We start from the raw sequence: 19,589 nt of genomic DNA on the forward strand, positions 1-19,589 counted from the left end.
AAGAAGAGACTAATTAAGACGCCACGTCCATTCTCGAGGAGGAATCTGTGGGATCCGTAAAGTAAGTGTCACGGAAGCATGGTCAGACCAGATAGCGGGGTCGATGACACAATGCGGGGACCAGTCAAGTACAGAGTGCGAGGCAAAGAAGTAATATAACCTACTATAGGACCGGTGTAGTGTGGAGTAGTGGGTATAGTCTCTGGTTAGTGGGTGAAGAACCCGCCAAACGTCTACTAGGCGAAGGTCAACTAGGTGCTTCTTGAGTAGACGTGGCTTAGCGTATGATAGAGCCGAGCGGCCCAGGGAGGAGTCCAATCCAGGCTCCAAAGCCAGATTGAAGTCCCCACCCACATCGAGGAACTGGAACAGATCCATAAGTTGAGCAGGAGTGCGAAGATGGAATTGATCAGACCCCTTCCGAATCTGAATGCTAAAGGGATGACCCCAGGGGTAGGAAGCTCCAGCTTGAAGAATCGTCTCCAGGAGAGGCTTGATCGACCTGCGCATAGCCATCGTCAGGTGCGAGAGATCAGGCATCAATTGTATCATTGCCCCATCAAAGTCAACCGGTCCCGACCGCCACACCAGTCTCAGTATCTCATCCTTGACGTTGTAAAAATGAACCCGGCATAGCACATCTCTAGTGAAGTTTTGACGGTCCACACCAGCACCAGCTACTCGGTGCACTCGGTCTAGCTCGATAGTCTCAGTGGGGGGCTTCCCCAGCACCGAGTTAAGTATAGCAGTAACAGTTGCATGTAGATGTGGGCCCTGGGTAGCTTCAGGGATCCCCCTAAGTCTTATATTATTCCTGCGGTTTTCCCCATCTTCAACGCAAAGTTGTAATTGTTGGAGATGAGATCTATGGGCAGCCTGTGTGACCTCCAGGGCATCTAAGCGGGTGTTATGGGAGGATACAGTACTAGCCAGCACGGACACTTTGTTGTCGCTACTGGCAACCTGCTGGCGTAGCTCAGACATCTCTCCCCTAAGGGCACCTTCCAGCCTGGCTGCCCAGGCATCAAAATCAGCTCTGAACGCTGTTAGCAGGTCCCTGACCCCTTGGCCCGGCCCCCCGTCTGACTCCCGGGAGGCCGTAGGCAGAGATGGATCCGGAGAGCTGGCATGTGAGCAAGCAGGAGAGGCCGGGGCCTCTATGGCTGGCAAGGGGACAGGGGAAGCAGTGGGGGGCGTCAGTTTAGAACCGGCCGCTTTTGTCACAGTCTTACCGCTTCCCTGCGGGTTCAGAGGCAGCTGGTCCCCCTTGGCTTTTGGCCTGGGCGACACTTTAGGTGGCATGGTGCGGCCCTCCAGAAGATACGCAGATCCGTGGTTGCGGACGAAAAACGAGGCGATGTGTCGGGTACCCGCGGATTCCGGAGCTGCAGAGGAAGACAGCCGTGCCGACATCCACCGGGAGGAGAGGGTAGGTGATGAGATAGTCCTGTTAAACTAGCCCCTAGGTTGCACAGCTCCGTTCAACACGTCCTTAGCCCTCCATGTTCGGCCACGCCCCGCCCTGCTATTGGATATTTGAAATTGTAATATCAGGCTGGCTATTGCACCCGCCCACTGCCTGCTGTCAATCAGCAGAAGAGGACCTGATGGAGAACTTTCTGATTCAGAAAGTTCTCCATCAGCTGTGCAATAGCCAGCCTGCTATTGCAATTTAAAATATCCTATAGCAGGCTGGCTATTGTTTCCAGCCACTGCATGCTGTGTTAACATTCAGCTTCCTTAGCAGCTGAATCCAGTGAAGGGGAAAGGTGACACTAGTTGTCTAAAAGATCACTAATGTCACCTTAAAGATAACCTGTCACCTCCAATGTGCCATCACATAGGGGGCCTGTGAGCCCCCCCCCCCCCCATGTGATAGCAATGAAGTAAAAAAAAATGTAAAAAATAAAAGTTAAATAAAATTAAAAATTACTCCAGGGATATATAATGAAATTAGTTTGTAAATGCTAGAGAAAAGCTTAAATACTACATTACACTAAATATTAGGGATGCACCGATACCGATACTAGTAGCGGTATCAGTGCCGATACCGAGTATTTGGACAAGTACTCATTCTCGCCCAAATGCTCCGATCCTAGCCCGATACTTCCTGTATCAGGAAGCCGGGCAGTGCGTCATTACATGCTGCCCGGCTTCCAGATTGGCCGGGAAGCCGGCTCCTTGCTCCCTCGTCACTTGTGACGAGACAGCATAGAGCCAAATTCCCGGCCAATCAGGACGCTCTGCCCGGCTTCCTGATTGGTCGGGAAGCTGGCCAATCAGGAAGCCGGGCGCCTCATGACGAGGGAGCATGGAGCCGGCTTCCCAGCCAATGAGGAAGCCAGACACCGGGTCATTGCACGACGCCCGGCTTCCATGATTGGCCAGCAAGCCGGCTCCATGCTTTCTCGTCATGGGTGGTCAGTGCGGCCTCTGGGCGGTCAGTGCGGCCTCTGAGCAGTCAGTGTGGCCTTTAGGGGGTCATTAATTTAAAAAGTAAAGATCCACACAGTGTGTCTGCCATTGGTAATGAATCTGATCATATTGTATGTTGTTCATATAGGATGATCAGATGCATGGCCAATGGCAGACACACTGTGTGGATTTTCAATTTTCAATTAAAGAGGACAGCAGCCAGTGCCAAAGGCTGAATAGGGACCCGACGCTGGCAAAGGCCACCCACCCCCAGCTCCAGGCCCCTATTCAACCTTGGGCACTGGCTGCTGTCCTCTTTAATTTAAAAAGTAAAAATCCACACAGTGTCTCTAAAAACGGCCCCCCCAACCCCCCCCCTTTCCCCACCTTAGTGTGTGTCTCTAAAAAAGCCCCCCACCTTCTGCAGCTGCTTTTAAAAAAACTTACCTTTACTGTCCAGCAGTTGTGCCCCTCTCCTGCATGCTTTGCTCCGCGCTTTGAAGAAAAAACAAAAAACCTTCCTGCACGTACGGGACCGTACTGTACCAATTGTACAGAGGGGGGGACCGTACCAACTTGCCTGTACATACTAATTTATAGTAAAAATTGCTCGGCTGGAGCCCAGCCCCCCCCCCAGCCGCCTGGGCCCCTCACATGAGTATTGGCGGTACCCCCCTGATGGCGGCCCTGTGCGTCAACTCCCTACTGTCTTAGTATCCAATCATACTGAAAAAGCGTTTGACAGGGTGGACTGGGAGTTTCTCAAGTTCACCCTGCAATATGTAGATTTGGGCTCTAATAAGTTTTCATAGCTGGAGGCCAATTATTCTACTCTTACAGCTGCTTTTCGGGTCAATGAGGCTTCGTCGGATTCTTCAAACTATCCAATGGTCCCAGGCAGGGGTGCCCCTTCTCTCCTCTAATCTTCATCCTTTCCCTGGAACCCTTATTGTGTCATATCTGCTTAAATCCTGATATAAAGGGTATCCCTGCTGGTCCTACTACACAAGGTTGCAGGGTTTGCATTTGATCTTTTTTTCTTCTCTCATCCGGTGACTTCCTTGCCTACTGTTCTATAGACCCTTGACCTGTATGGCCAGCTCTCTTACTTTGAGGTCAATTTGTCAAAATCTGAAGCCTTCAATGCCCTAAAGGGCATTACACGCCCTTCAGGGGAGCTTCTACTTTAAATCATCCTCCAACTCCATCCAATGCCTGGGGTTGAACTTACCTGCTTCACTGGACAAAGTCTTTCAGCTGAACTTTCCTGCCTTTCTGTCTGCCATTAGGAGGGACTTGAAGGAATGGGGCAGGGATACCGTCTGATGGTTTGGGATACAGCTTTTTGTTTTAAATAAACATCTTCCTGCATCTCCTGTATCTCATTTAGATCCTTCCAGTCAAAATTCCATGTCATTACCTTAAAGAGTAGAGTTTAGAAACGTCCTATGGACTAATAAACAGCATTGGGTCAATAGCTGTAGCCTGGCCAAGCACAAACATCAAGAGGTAATAGAGTCCCCTGACCCGGTTCTATATCATAAAGCAACTAAATTGACCAGGGTTTTAGAATGGTGAAAACATTCACCCTTTAAGTTATGGATGCAGGTGGAGCAATCATTCCTCAACCAACCATTGCCAGATGTGCCCTGGCTGCTGGACTCCCTGAACTCACTAGAAAGGTTGCATCCCCTTACTGGGGCGACCTTATGGATTCTTGGTCAAGATAGGAGCCTGTTCAGTATATCCTCTGCCCTGACAGACTTCTCCCCCATAATAGGACATGGCTTGTCCCTGGTTGGCTAGACCTGGAGTTCAAAATTCTCATCCATGCTCATAAATTTAGAACTTTAAATTTAGTCACTTTGCCTCTTCTAGTGATTGGATGTCTGCCAGAGAATTAGAGACCCTGACAGACCCACCACTCTGTCTGGAGGCAATCCCAATTAAAGCATTTTGTTTCTCACACTGCCCAGCCCTCGTGTTTAACAAAGACCGCTACACCCTTTGAAAAATTATGCTTAAATCCATCTGCTGTGAGACATGCCCTTTCTCAGTCTGATGATATGGTAAGCATAGCCCTATCAGCATACGTTCCTGGCCATCTCTGGAGATGGGAAATGGACCTAAACACTGTCTTCTCCAATGCCCAACAAGAATGGATCCTTTTTTTTAGCACCCAAATCTTCTATGGCAAACAGGATTCAGGAGTTGGGCTTTAGGGTATAGGGTCCTCATAATGATCAACAGGATCTTTCTGCAATCCTCTCCCTAGTGTTGGTGCTGCAATCAAGCCCTAGGTACTATGCTACACATTTTTGGGGAGTGCCAAGAACTGGGTCCTTTTTGGCAGGAGTTGAGCTCAGGAGGTTGACCTGGGTAATGATCCTGCTGAATATCTCTTGCATCTGAACCACTTGTTAACATGCTTAAAATAAGTCACTATTGATTAATTTGATTAATGTGGCTAGGGTTTGTATTCCCTTGTGTTGGAAACAGACCTCTCCACCTTCCCTTGCACTGTGATATAAGAATATCCAAAAACTGTATCAGAGGTGCTAACTGCAGCACTTGATACTATTGGTTGGACTTTAGCTTTTCCAAGGAATATGGGGACCTTCAGGTAGTTTTGCGATCCCCTTGATTCGTTTTGGGTTCTAGTTCCAGCCTTGTTCGCTGGGTCGAGCCACCCCTGGTGAAGCTGTTACCCATATCTTATGCCTGATTCCCCCTGCTCTCTTTCCTTGGGGAAGGGGGGCAGACCCATATGTTGGTAGTCTGATGTTTTCTATTTACTTTACTTTTTTGGTATCTCCTTTTCTTTCCCTTTCCCTTGTTCTCCCATCTTTTCTTTCTCCTACTTCTTTTCTTTTCTTTTCCTTTCCATTCTTTTTCTACCTCTTTTCTGCTATCTATTATCTTCCTGTCTGTTCCTTGTTCTTGTTAATTAATTTGGGTTGTAATAAGTAGAAGAGATACAATTTGCCCCAAAAGTGCTTCTAATTCTTAGGATTGATTACATAGGTGGTCAGGTAATGGACATCCTTTTATGTCATGACAATTGTCTGGTTCTATGGATGCAACTTTGTATTTTTTTTCTGAACTACATTATATTGTACAGATTTCATTGATTGTACCCTGTGTATTACGCTTGGATGACTGTCCGACTGTGTGTGTACTCCTTAGCAGCTGTTCTAAATAAAGAATTTTGAAGACACAAAGCCCACTGGCTAAAATGTGTCCTGAAACCTAGTGATGATAATTATGTAAATAAAGTATGGTTCCATTTTGTTTCTTCCTGCTCCTGTGAGTGGTGTGTTAGCTGACTTTCTTCTGATTTATCTTGCTTTGGCAGATATTATGGATCTATATTTGAATTTGATCAATGAAACCATTCTGATCATGGTGTTGAAGAGGAGAAGAAAGCTGAGAGAGCTGGAGAAGAGGTCTAGGTGTCACTATTGAGCACATCCTTTGGTATCTCAGTGTTTGACAATAGGATAGTTTGCCAGGATATATGGAAAGCTTCATGTTTGACGTCCTACTGGCCCAGACTTACCTGTATGAATACAAACATACGGATGAGTGTGTCTACTGAGGAAGAACGTCTCATCATACTCAAGTACTGTATGTTCTAATCCTGATGTGAAGGAGAGCATTACCTATATTTATGTATATGCCACGGTTTTATAGTTTGTATTGTTGAATGCATAAAATGTTATACAGTATTAGATAGTATAGATTTACATATTATGGTATTTTTTATAATATATACTGTACAGCATAGAATTGTTTAATGTATAGTATAGTCTGCCGACCCGCACATCCCCCCTTCCTGATACCCTTTGCACCCCTCCACCCAGGACATCAGGTTGACACACCGGAGCAGAGCAGCAGCACAGAGTATGTGGCCAATTTGTACAGTATACACTAATTCTGCATTACTGTATAATGTATTGCCGGAATTTGTAGTCCTCAATAGCTGATGATATTATTCTGCATTGCTGTATAATGTTTTGCTGAGATTTGTAGTCCTCTATAGCTGAATATAGCTGAAGGTATTATTCTGCATTGCTGTATAATATATTGCTGGGTTTAGTAGTTCTCTATAGTTGGTGGTATTCTGCATTGCTGTCTAATGTATTGCTTAGATTTGTAGTCCCTCTACAGCTTGGAGTCAGTGACAGAACTACCAGTGTTGCAGTGGTTGCTGCTGCGACCGGGCCCTGGCACTCCACCACTGTCCTAAAATCATTAGTCTGTATTGTTTTAGAAAAACTGTCACTAAAAAAAAAAAGGTATCAGCAATTTTTTTTTTTAATTCTATCACCAACCAATATACTGTACAATATCAGATTAAAGCAACTATGATCTGTAATTCTACTGTTATCACTACATCAAGTATGTATAAATTTAGTGTTGTAGATAGCATTATAAACATCATTTAGTGTAGTTACAGAAACATTTAAGTGAATTTAAGAGCTTAGTAAGGCCAACTTTTTAAAGGAAATCAATAGAAAAGTTTCATAAAAGAATGAGAAACACTTCAAACTAGTTGAACCAGCAGCAACAAAACATATTTTCCCTGAATTAAAAGAGTAATAAAACAGTACATAATTATGACAATGCCTTCCATCTTTACTGTTGTATTTTCAATGATGACAGATAGGATGCTTGCTGGAAATGCTGATGCCTTTGCTTTTGGCTTTTACTGACTCTTTAAATTCAGCAGCTCTCCAGTTCCCACAATCACTGATTTGGCTAACTATCCACCAACCAGTGAGCTAACAGGGAAAACAAAGATTAGAATCATGTATGTTCAAACAATTATTGAGGTAGGAGTCAAATGCATTCTCTGGCCAAACTGGCAAATAAACTCTTGAAATACATAATTATTGGTTCATGCACGCTGAAGCTCATGATATATGCATAGACTCTGTTGATGTCTAATCTTGATGCTTTTGATGCTAGTTTTAGTCACTAATTTTACTCGGGTATTAATGACCGATAAGCTAGCTCTTTCCTTGGGGATCAGTGGTAACACCCTCCCCATATGGCAAGCAATGGGATGGATATCCCCGGTCCCGTTGCCTGTGAGGCCGATCCTTACGGACGGCTACTGTTATTGTATTTTTTTTTCTTTTTTTTAAATCAAAAGTCAGCTTTATTGTATCCAGAAATAATACAACGGTATAGGAGACAGTGTCTCAACGACATAACAACATCTGTAGTACATATCTGAGGTATGGAGGTACAGTCGTCACATCGCATATAATGAGAAAAGGAGGGGGTTACTCAGCCCAGCCGGGCAGATGTTACATAGCCATGATGACCTCGTGTATCACATTTAAACAGTGTCCAGGAGACATCATACAGCATGTTCAATACAGTCAAAGATCAGGCATTAGGGTATTAGTGCGGTGTGGGCCCAAAAAGGCCGCAATATTAGGAAAATCGGCAGTAGGAGGCATAATCAAATTATGTAGCAGTGTCTGTCCTTTAGAAACATACATATCAAAGGTTTGCTCATGTATGGCATCGTTAAGGATAAGCTGGGATGGGGTATGTGGGTTAGGGTAAATAGTAAAGGTAGATATAGTAGGGCGAGGAAGGGAGAGCCAAACGGGGGGGGAGTAAGGGGGGGCAGGAAGCAGTAAGGTCGTGGGTCCAGAGCATGGGGTTCCATTCTCCGCTCGGACTCATGAGGATGTTGTGATCATGGCCTGGCGGTAGGTGTCTGTATCCTGAAAAGAGGCCCAGGGTCACCAAGTATCCCGGAAGCGTTCCTCGGTATTGTGGAGCGTAGCCATCAAGTTCTCCATCACGTATATCTCATTGACTTTAGCGAACCACAGGCTGAGGGAGGGACATCTAGGCTGTTTCCACAGCAGTGGGACACACAGACGTGCAGCGTTCAGGAGGTGCCTAGACAATGATTTTTTGTATTTCCCTATAGACATATTATTTAGGTGTAGCAGACGTGCTGCAGGATTGTCCGTCAGGTCTACCATCACCAGGTCCTTCAGGGTGGCAATCACCGCTCGCCAAAACGGGAGCAATAGCAGGCAGGACCAGAAAATATGTAGTAACGTGCCCGGAGCGTTCTGACATCTCCAGCACACAGGTGGGACTCGAGGGTACATGACGTGAAGAGCTGTTGGGACTCGGTACCACCTGGATACGATTTTATATCCCAGCTCTTGGGTCTTGGATGCGATGGAGGAATGATGTGCCAAGTGCAGGATGCGGTCCTTTTGAACCGGCGTGAAGGTGGTGTGTAAGTCACTCTCCCATTTGGCCATAAATGTTGGGTAGACTTCTGGGGGGGGGGATATCAGCATGGAGTATAGGATGGATATCGCATGACGTGTGGGCATCTCTTCCTTGCAAACCTTCTCAAATGGGGTAAGAGGTCTGGAGAGCTGTTGATGGTTGGGAATCGAGAGTAAGAAGTGTCGCAGTTGAAGGGAACTCCAGCGGTCTAATGGAGGGTCAGTCAGGTTAGCAATTTCATCGGCCAGTAGCCACCGGCCAGATGGGTGTAGGTCGCATAGGCAGAACCTGTTTGCTTCACGGAGGCGGCGGAAGCGAGGGTCTTGGACGCCAGGCGAAAAGTCTGGGTCTCCAATCACTGGGGTCATAGGCGAAGGGAAGGGGGAGATGTCCGTGGAGCGGAAAAGCGATCTGGTTATCAAGAGTGTGGGCGCAATGGTAGGATGTGAGCGCACAGAGGGTGGCAGGGGCGCGGAGAGCCATGCCATGCCGGCTAGGGCTGGGTTAGTATCCTCCTCTTCCATGGCCACCCACTGTTTGGATGCCCGGTGGCAGCACCAATCCCATACACGTGCGAGATGGGTCGTCCTGTGGTATTTGGCCACATCTGGGAGTCCAATACCTCCCCTATCTTTGGGTAAAGTAATAGTGCTGTATCGGATTCTGGGTGGGGCATAGGACCATAAGAAGGTCGTGAACATTTGGCGCAGGCGTCGAAAAAAGATCGGTGGAATGCGGATCGGGAGGGCCTGGAAGAGGTAAAGGATCCTAGGTAGGGTCGTCATCTTGATGGCATTGCAACGGCCAAACCATGAGAGTGACAATGAATGCCAAGATAGGAGGTCCTGCCTGGTCTTCAAGAGTAGGGGGGCAAAGTTGGAATCATAAAGTCGTGCGGAGTCTGCTGTTATAGAGGTGCCGAGGTAGGTCAGGGCGTCCGTGGACCAGATGAAAGGAAAGGAGGAGCGCAGGTGTTCCACCTCTGCCTGGGGGAGGGATATGTTAAGAGCAGCTGATTTGGAAAAGTTTATTTTAAAGTTAGATAGGGAGGCGTAGCGGTTAAATTGCCGCATAAGGATGGGGAGGGCTGTGCAGGGGTCAGCAAGGAAAAATATCAAATCGTCTGCAAAGGCGGCTACTTTATGCTCACCTGAGCTTTTCAGCAAACCACGGAGAGTAGGGAGGGAGCGCACGTGGCAGAGGAAAGGTTCAAGGGTGAGGATGAATATGAGTGGGGAAAGGGGGCATCCCTGTCTGGTGCCATTAGATATGGAGAAAAAGTCAGATCGGACCTCATTCACCCGGACGGCAGCCGACGGAGATGAGTAGAGTGCGTAGATCCACCGCAACATATTAGGACCTAGGCCTATGTGATGAAGGGTAGTCTGGAGAAAGCGCCATTCCACTCTGTCAAACGCCTTCTCCGCGTCAGTAGACAAGAGTATTAAGGGTGACGAGGTGGAGCGGGCATGGTGTATCACGTTTAGCACTCTAGTAGTGTTGTCCCTAGGCTCCCGTCCCGGGACGAAGCCCGCTTGATCCAAGTGCACCAGACCAGGGATGTGAGGGAGCAGTCTGTTGGCTAGAATTTTAGCAAAGATCTTCAGGTCTAAGTTGAGGAGAGCGATGGGGCGGTAGCTACTGCATTGGGAGGGATCCTTGCCTGGTTTGGGTATGACCGCTATGTGGGCGCGGAGGGAATCACTAGGGAGGGAGGAGCCTGACAGGAGGGAATTATAGGCAGCCAAAAAATGAGAGGAAAGAATATTGGAAAACGTTTTATAATAAGGCAAGGTGTAGCCATCAGGGCCAGGGGCTTTGCCGGATTTAGCCTGCTTGAGTGCTAAGTCATATTCCTCCGGGGAGATCGGGATTTCTAATTGGTCTCTTATCTCAGGTAGTAGGGTGGGCATCCCTGATTCACTGAGATAGCGCGTCAAGGTTGCGTTATCGGGGGGAGTAGGGGATGTACCAGAACCCGTCCTAAGATTGTACAACGAACTATAGAAGGTCTGGAATTCCCTGGCCATAGCAGTCGATAGAGTCAGTTTCGTTCCTGTGGTGGACACAATGTGGGGGATGAGTGTCGTTTGACGGGGACCCCGCAGAGCCGAGGCCAGGCACCTGCCCGGTATGTTGGATAGTTCGTATAAGGTACGGCGGCCTTTCAAGAGGCCCTGCCGTATGTTGGAGAGGAGGAGATCGTTTAGCTCCGCTCTGAGCGAGACCAGCTCCCCGAGATGAGCAGCCGCCAAGGACTTTTTGTGTATGCTTTCAAGGGCATGGAGTCTAGCGAAGAGCTGGGCCACTCTCACCCCCCTCTCCCGTTTCAGGCGGGCACCATGTCTGATCAGTACCCCTCTAACAACACATTTATGGGCTTCCCAGATAACCGTGGGTTCTAAGGACGGGGAGCAATTCTCGGAGAAGTAGGAGAGGATAGCAGATTCCAGTTCAGAGCGAACGCCCGCATCCTGCAGTAACAACTCGTTTAGACGCCACGAGGGGGAGCTGGGGCCAGGAGGGAGGAGGTCCAGTGCCATGTGAACTGGGGCGTGGTCTGAGAGCAGGATGTCACCGATGGACGCGTCTACAACTAAAGAAAGGTCTTTGAAGTATGACAGGGTGACTTCAGCAGTGGATAAGTTCAGGGGGGAGACGGAGGGCAACCGCGTGGCAGCAAAGAAGGATACGGTGAGCAGTTCAGGGCTCATGGGCCCCTGGGAGCTGTACTGGCGCATCCCTACGTGAGGATCGGTTACGGCTTCTGGCTCGGCGTGGGGTTCGCGGAGGGAGGGAGGTCAGATCCGTGGTATCATCCGGGAATTCCAGCCAGTTGGGGACGTCTACAGAGTCCACATCCAGGAAGCGGAAAAGGGCCGGGAGCTGATCAGGTGAGTGTAGTTGGAAGGTAGACTCATCTCGCCGGATGATTAAGTGGAACGGGTGGCCCCAGCGGTAGGTAGCAGAAGTAGAGCGGATGAGATCCAACACGGGGCGAACCATGCGTCGCATACGTAAAGTATGGCGGGATAGGTCAGGCAGGATGCGGACGGTGGCGCCATCAAAGTCGGAGGGGCCTTGTCGCCATGCTTGTCTGATGATCTCCTCCTTCACGGCAAAAAAGTGCACCCGGCATAAGACATCTCTGGGCCCGAGGGTGTAGGAGGGCGCGCACTGTTGACCCTGTGGACCCGGTCAAGTTCCAAGGCTGCATCGTGGGCTTTACCCAACAGGGAGTTAAGGATGGCAGCTACAGTGTCCCTCAGATGCACGCCAGTCGTGGCCTCAGGAATACCGCGCCGGCGTATGCTATTCCTACGATTTACGGTTCTCTGAGTCATCCAGACGAAGGTGCATGGACATCAAGCGAGTATTAGTCAGATGCGTGTCCGCCTCCAGGGCCTCCACCCGGGCTGACAGCGAGGTGGTGGCGGATTCCACCGAAGTGACACGCTCGTCCACTGCTTCAATGCGGTGGGTGAGGTCATATATCTCCTTCTTTAGGGCCGCTACGATAGAGGAGGCCATGTGGTCAAGGTCCCTTTTAGTGGGCAGCTGCGGCAGCAGGTCCTGCAAGCCGCTCTCCCCCTGTGCATCCAGGCTCAGCACGTGTGTGGACAGTGAGGGGCTGGGAGGGGAGTTCGGGTACGCCGTATCTTGCGACTGGCTCGAGAGTCCCGGGCATTCCGGGTCTCGAGGTTCTCCCTGGTCAGGGGTCAGGGTTGCTGTGCCTCGTCCCGTTTTCCTACCTGACAGGAGAAGACCGGCCGCTGAAGAGCGTGTGAGCGCCATCTTGGATGCTGTTGAGGCCGCGGAGATCGGCGCCTGGCGTGTAAAAAAATTGTAGATGGAGGCAGATCTGATGTCCCCGTGGGTTCCGTGTGTCCTCTGCTCCTTGGGCATGGGTGAGTTTAGGGCATAGAGTTTGTTAAGCCGTCGGACCGGGCTAGGGACTGCAGAGCTCTCCTGAAGTGCGTGCTTACGGCGCCATGTCCAAGCCACGCCCCCCCTGTTATTGTATTTTACTGTTATACTTCTTTTTGTTTTAACCTGTGTTCTCTTCTACCCTGAAGGTTTTTTTCCCTCCCACCCCTGCATCTCTCTTGATTCAACATTCAACTCATCAATTCGGGTTCACCCCCCACGTGTCGCACTGACTTCCTCATCTGCCCCCACTGTGGTATGTGGCTGAAGCCGCAAGTATCGTCCCACCTACCCTCATCTTATGGCTAGTAAGTTTGCATTAATTTCTCACAATGTTCAAGGGCTGAACCCCCCCTCCAAATGACATAAAGCTTTTTCCTACTACTCCTCCTGCCATGCGGATGTGGTCTGCCTACAGGAGACTAGATTTTCCACATCACCCTGCCCATGCTCCCTACATAGAAACTACCCCCAGTTTTACCATGCCAATTTCACTATAAAAAAGAGAGGGGTACAGATAGCCTTTAGAAAAACATTTCCCTTTGTATGTCACAAACAAATCACTGACCCTACAGGTCGCTATATCCTTCTGATCGGCACTCTATTCGATGTAGCAGTTACCTTTGTCACCTATTATACTCCGAATACTCACCAAATCAGATTCCTTTCACACCTGTTTCACGTAGTTCAACATCACGCCAAAGGATTGCTATTTCTAGTTGGAGATACTAACCTGGTATTACACCCCCAGATGGATAAAACCAAAAAGGTGACTACCCCCAGTTTAACTTCGGCACCTCCTATGGATAACTCTTCCCTAGTAACCATTTTAAATAATCACCAATCAGTGGATGTATGGAGGGAACTGAACCCGACCACTAAAATCTACACTTACTTTTCTAATCTGCACCAAATTTTTGTAGAATTGATCATGTCTTCACCGCCCAACGGTTTTTGTCTCACTTCCTGACGGCCAAGGTTAGGGCAATTCCTTGGTCAGACCATGCCCCTAAGGTTATACAATTTCATCTGGAGGGCAGCACTCAGGGCCGGGGGAACTGGATAATGAATGACTCTCTATTGTCCACTGTGGACAACATGTCCCACATTGAAATGTGTGCTAAACAGTACTTTGACGTGAATGAGGGCTCTGTCCTAGAGCTTGCCTCCCATCGCAAGAAAGAACGATTACACAAGATAGCCAAACGGCAGTCTGAACTGGAAGTACTGGACCAGGCCCTTAAGGACAGGTTCGACCGCCCACTCATGGCCCGACTGAACACGGTCAAAGCTGAGCTAAACCTTTTGCTAGACCAGCAGTCTGATAAAACCTTGCAGTGGGCTAAACATAAATTTTATTAGAGAGCTAACAAATCGGGTTCTTTACTAGCCAATAAGTTGAATACCTTGCCGGACCGTTATACTCCCATCAAACTACGGGCATCTTGTGGTAATGTTTTGGCAAACTCTGAGAAAATATTAACCTCCTTCCAACATGATCTAAAAGCATTATATGCCGACTCGAGATCATTCCGACCTGAGAAGGCGGACGATCTCTTGCAAGATGTGACTCTCCCACGGGTCCTACAGGCTGACTTGGACCTCCTCAACTCAGATATCGCAATAGAGGAAGTCCTGGTCGCTATCAAACATCTTAAACCCTCCAAAGCACCCGGTCCTGATGGCTTTTCCGCCCTGTATTATACAAAACTTGCACCTCTGATAGCCCCTAAATTGGCCCTGATGTTTGACTCCCTCAAGAATGGCCTGAATTTACATCTATCATCCCTTTTGGCATATGTTTCGATGATACCTAAACCCAACAAAGACCATCTAAATCCCAGTAACTACAGACCAATCTCACTGCTAAACATTGACGTTAAAATTCTGACAAAAATATTGGCCACCCGTATTAACTTTATTCTTCCCTATATTATCCATAGAGATCAGTTAGGTTTCATTCCTGGTAGGCAAGTGGGGTACAACATTCAGAAAATAATCCACCTTGTCCATACGCTCAAATCTCGAAATATACCAGGTTTCCTTCTGTCCCTGGATTTACAGAGGGCATTTGACTCAATCTCCTGGGAATACCTACATTACATTCTACGCTGCTGGGGTTTTGGTGACTCCTTCCTTACTTGGTTGCAGGTCCTTTACTCCCCCCCATAGCCCAAATTAAATATCTAGGTCGCCTATCACAAGAGTTCCCAATCGAGAGGGGTACCCGCCAGGGATGTCCCTTATCCCCTGCCCTTTTTGCACTAGCCATTGAACCTCTAGCGATTCTTCTCCACGACGATCCCAACATTAAAGGTATCTGTAAGCACCATGCCCGTTCCACGCATGCGCCAAGTACCGCTAGGCAGAAGAATACGCGCATGCGCACAACGACCACTTCCCACAGAAAGACGCGCAGGATGGCGCACAGGAAGTGATGCGCAGATGGAGCGTGTTCTAAGAAAAATGTGCCAAAGGCGCACAGGAAGTGATGCGCAGATGGAGCGTGTTCTAAGAAAAATGTGCCAAAGGCGCACAGGAAGTGACATAATTGATTAGTTCACTTCCCTATTTAAACCAAGCCAGCCTGTCACTTACTTGCTGGATTGTCTTATCAGCTCCTGTCTGTGTTGTGTCTCCTGTTTCCTGTCTTGAATATTAGATTGCCGTTGCCTGGATTTTGACCCGTTCCTGCCTCCACTACCTGCCTTGACTGCCGCCTGCCTTTTTGACCCTGGACTGTTTTGATTATTCTTCTGCCTCTTCCTTCGGTACTGCAACTGACCTCCTGGATTTTGACCTCGGCTTGCCTCGACTTTGAATTCTGGATTACCCTTCTACTTGCACGGTTTCATAACTACTGGCACTCGTGCCACTCGGTGTCTGCCTGGCCTCTGTCACCATCCTCAAAGGCTTTTAGACACGAGGTGCAAGGGAAGCCTCCTCAACCATCCAGTCTCCCAGACCAGGTTCGTAATAGTACAATCCAGCCATGTCTGAGACTGAGGGGAGTGCTTCCGCCTTGGAGTCCCTGTGCCAGGAAGTGGCCTCTGTGGCTCAGGCTGTGAAGGAGCTACAAGAGGGATACTTTCAGCTTGAAGGAAGAATGACCGCTATGGCTAATGCGGCTGTATTAGGTCCTGCACCACCCCCAGCAGCTGAGCCGATTCAAGCTCCAGACCAAGCCCAAGGATTGCATGTGCCTGAACCTCGGGTACCAATCCCGGAAAGATTCTCAGGAGATCGCCCCAAATTCCGGGCTTTCAGGAATGCCTGTCGGTTGTTTTTTGCATTGCAACCAAAGACCTTCGCTTCGGAGACTGTTAAAGTGGGTTTTGTCATCTCCCTCCTTACAGGTGAACCTCATGGGCTCATCAGCTCCTGGAAGGGGAAAGCCCTCTACTGAACTCTCTCAGCACTATGTTCGATGCCATGGCATTACTCTATGATGATCCTCAACGTACCTCCACAGCGGAATCTGTTATCAGCTCCCTTCTCCAAGGACGCCGTCCTGTTGAGGATTATGTGGCGGAATTCCGTAAATGGGAAATCCTGTGGCTTTCTTCTCTCGTAAACTCTCACCTCCAGAGAGGAACTATGATGTTGGAGATCGAGAACTACTAGCCATAAAACTGGCATTAGAGGAATGGCGTTACCTCCTTGAAGGAGCTCTCCTTCCGGTCCTCGTGTATACAGATCACAAGAACCTGGAATATTTACGCTCAGCCAAACGCCTTAGACCCAGACAAGCCCGTTGGGCTCTCTTTTTCTCACGCTTCACGCTTCACATCACGTACCGTCCAGGGTCCAAGAACGGTAAACCTGATGCTCTCTCTAGGATGTACCCCATGTCTGAAATCCAAACCTCCCCGGACCCGGTGCTTCCGGCGCACAACTTTCTCCTTGTCCATGAAGATTTCCTCTCTAAACCTAAAGACGCAACCACCCCGGATCTCCTGCCTTCCGGAATGAAATTACGTGAACATAACGGATTACTGTTTCATTATCATGCCATATTTGTACCCCCACAGTTAAGAAGTGAAGTATTTCGGGTATGTCATGACAACTGTCTCGCTGGTCACTTCGGTTCCACCAAGACTCTGGATCTGATCCGCAGGACTTTTTGGTGGTCTACCCTGAGACAGGATTGCCACTCCTATGTAAAGTCTTTAGCCATCTGTGCCAGGAGTAAAACCGGCGAACAAAACCCTGGGGGTTGCTGCAACAGCTTCCCATTCCATCCCGTCCATGGGAGATGCTCAGCATGGACTTCATAGTCGATCTTCCCCCTTCTGATGCCTTCACATCCATCTTCGTTGTGGTGGATCGTTTTACTAAAATGGCCCATTTTGTACCCATGGTGGGTACCCCCTCAGCTCCTGAAACTGCCCGCACTTTCATCCGTGAGATTGTCCGTCTCCATGGAGTTCCGGACAACATTGTCTCTGATAGAGGGGTCCAGTTTACCTCGAAATTCTGGAGGGAATTGTGTTCCTCCCTGGGAATCGAGCCTCGGTACTCGTCGGCCTATCATCCCCAAACCAATGGCCAAACCGAACGGACAAATCAAACATTGGAGCAATATCTGCGGTGCTTTTCCTCCTTCACCCAAGATGATTGGGCTTCGCTTCTTCCATGTGCGGAGTTCGCATACAACAATGCAATTCATTCTGCCACGGGTCAAACCCCGTTCTTCGCCAACTTTGGATTTCATCCCTCCTTCTCTCCCGTCCTACCTGCAAATACTTCTCTCCCGTCCATCCAAGAGAGGATCCAATCCTTCCACTCCAACCTTGACCTGCTGAAAGGGACCCTCCAGAAAGCCCAGGACGCTTCCAGGATGTATTTTGACCGAAGGCGGAGGGGCAATCTGGAATTGCAGCCCGGGGACAGGGTGTGGTTGTCCACCCTCAACTTCAAGCTCGCCTGTCCTTCAAAGAAGCTGGCTCCTCGTTTCATAGGCCCTTTTTCTGTCCTTAGGCGCATCAATCCGGTGGCCTACGAGCTCTGTCTGCCGTCGTCGTATAGGATCCATCCAGTCTTCCATGTGGCCCTCCTGAAGCCTGTGGTACCGAACACCTTTGGTGACCGGGGTGCTGCGCCACCGACCCCCCTGCTAATCGATGGTGTGGAAGAGTACGAGATGGAAGCCATATTGGATTGTCGTGGGAGGGGTCCGTCCCAGCGTTACTCATCAAATGGAAGGGGTATGGGCCGGAGGAGAACTCCTGGGAATCTGCTGCCAATGTTCATGCTCCAGCCCTGATTCGGAAATTCCTGCAGAAATTTCCTCCTCATCGTGCCCAAATGGGCATCCGGAGGCTCCCCATCGGAGGGGGGCACTGTAAGCACCAGCACAATGCAACATCATTGTCTCAAATAAATGTACCTGGATCATATGGTTCGTGATTAGTTCCTGTTGTATTATTATATGTGTGGTATTCTGTAAGTACTGATCGCGGGGCTGAGAACCGGGTTGTCATGGTAACAGGGACGCTGTGAAACAGTGAAAACACTGCTGTCTGACGTCTTCTGTGTGTAGACCGATCATCAGTGCTTACTGCGCATGCGCCGCAGGACACGCGCTATTGGAGCGATTCCGGCATTGGGAACGCCCCTTGTCAGCCGTCCAAGGGGAGACAACGGAGAATGCCGATAAAGTGCTCGTATCGGACTGACTGTTTGTATATAAGTGTAGGAGGCAATGTCTTATCCGTAGTCATTACGAGCACCCATTTTTCCACATGGGAAGTCCGGTGTGCTACAGGTCCTTGGACATTTTTATTTCCCACAGAAAGACGCGCAGGATGGCGCACAGGAAGTGATGCGCAGATGGAGCGTGTTCTAAGAAAAATGTGCCAAAGGCGCACAGGAAGTGATGCGCAGATGGAGCATGTTCTAAGAAAAATGTGCCAAAGGCGCACAGGAAGTGACATAATTAATTAGTTCACTTCCCTATTTAAACCAGGCCAGCCTGTCACTTACTTGCTGGATTGTCTTATCAGCTCCTGTCTGTGTTGTGTCTCCTGTTTCCTGTCTTGAATATTAGATTGCCGTTGCCTGGATTTTGACCCGTTCCTGCCTCCACTACCTGCCTTGACTGCCGCCTGCCTTTTTGACCCTGGATTGTTTTGATTATTCTTCTGCCTCTTCCTTCGGTACTGCAACTGACCTCCTGGATTTTGACCTCGGCTTGCCTCGACTTTGAATTCTGGATTACCCTTCTACTTGCACGGTTTCATAACTACTGGCACTCGTGCCACTCGGTGTCTGCCTGGCCTCTGTCACCATCCTCAAAGGCTTTTAGACACGAGGTGCAAGGGAAGCCTCCTCAACCATCCAGTCTCCCAGACCAGGTTCGTAATAGTATCGAACTAGCAGGGGTAGACTATAAAACTAGCCTTTTCGCTGATGACGTTATGCTTACCCTGACTCAGCCGCATACCACAGTTCCGAACCTTTTAAGTCTCCTGCAACAATTCTCCACTATAACTGGACTCACAGTAAACTGGGGTAAATCCGCTGCATTGAAGGTGGCGCTCCCTAGACACTTATACGAACATCTCTGTACCAATGTTACCTTCGATTGGGCTAAATCTTATATCAACTACTTGGGGGTTAAAATGACATCCTCATACGATACACTATACGCCGCAAACTATATCCCACTATTTAGACATTTGAAGAAAATGTTGACCTCCTGGCTCCCTCATAAACTCTCATGGCTAGGCAAAGTGTCAGCCATCAAGATGTCCATACTGCCCAAACTTCTCTACTATTTCAGAATGCTTCCAGTTGCCATCTCCTCCTTTGCTTTACTTTGAATGCAGTGGAGCATCCTCTTAGGGCTAGAGTGGCACGCACCACCCTATATAAACACAAGAGAGATGGGGGAGTGGGCTTGCCCAATATACTATTGCATTACCAGGCATCACAACTCTTACCTTTAATATCCTTGCACCAACAGCGATCTC

This window comes from Nanorana parkeri, unplaced genomic scaffold (assembly GCF_000935625.1).
Source record: "Nanorana parkeri isolate BGI_ZX_2015 unplaced genomic scaffold, ASM93562v1 scaffold193, whole genome shotgun sequence".
NCBI lineage: Eukaryota > Metazoa > Chordata > Amphibia > Anura > Dicroglossidae > Nanorana > Nanorana parkeri.